The following is a 731-nucleotide window of genomic DNA, read 5'->3' on the forward strand; positions in this document are numbered from 1 at the left end:
AAATGCTCCTTGGAAGCAAGAATGGCCAGACTTCATCTCACCTACTTTGGTCATGTTGTCAGAAGGGACCATTCCCTGAAGAAAGATGTCATGCTTGGTAAGGTGGAGGGTCGACAAAAGAGGGAAAGGCCTTCAACGAGATGGACTGACATGGTGGCTGCAATGATAGGCTCAAGTATAGCAGGGATCAAGGAGCTGGTGTAGTATCGGGCAGTGTTTCGTTCTGCTGTGCAGAAGTTGGAGATGACTTGATGGCACCTAACAACTTTATATGGAAAGGAAAGAGACCCCGGATAAGCAAAGCACTATTGAAGAAGAACAACAAAGTAGGAGGTCTCACACTGCTGGATCTCAAAACATACTATATAGCCAAGGTAGTCAAAACTGCCTTGTACTGGTGTAACGACAGACACATAGACTAATGGAATAGAATTGAGAACCCAGAAATAGAATTCCTCGACCTATGGTCAGCTGATCTTTGACAAAGGGCCGGAATCCATTAAATGAGGAAGAGAATGTTTGTTTAATAAATGGTGCTGGCAAAACTGGATATCCATGAAATATGAAACAAGATCTATATCTCACACCATACACAAAAACTAACTCCAGATAGATCAAAGAATTAAATGTGAAATATAAAACTATAGAGTTCCTCAAGGAAAAACTAGGGGCAAATTTAGGGGCCCTGATATATGGCATAAATAGACTATCAAGCATAACCCAAAAAACAC

The sequence above is a fragment of the Orycteropus afer genome, unplaced genomic scaffold (assembly GCF_000298275.1).
Source record: "Orycteropus afer afer isolate SDZICR_OR568_19922 unplaced genomic scaffold, OryAfe1.0 scaffold00208, whole genome shotgun sequence".
Lineage (NCBI taxonomy): Eukaryota > Metazoa > Chordata > Mammalia > Tubulidentata > Orycteropodidae > Orycteropus > Orycteropus afer.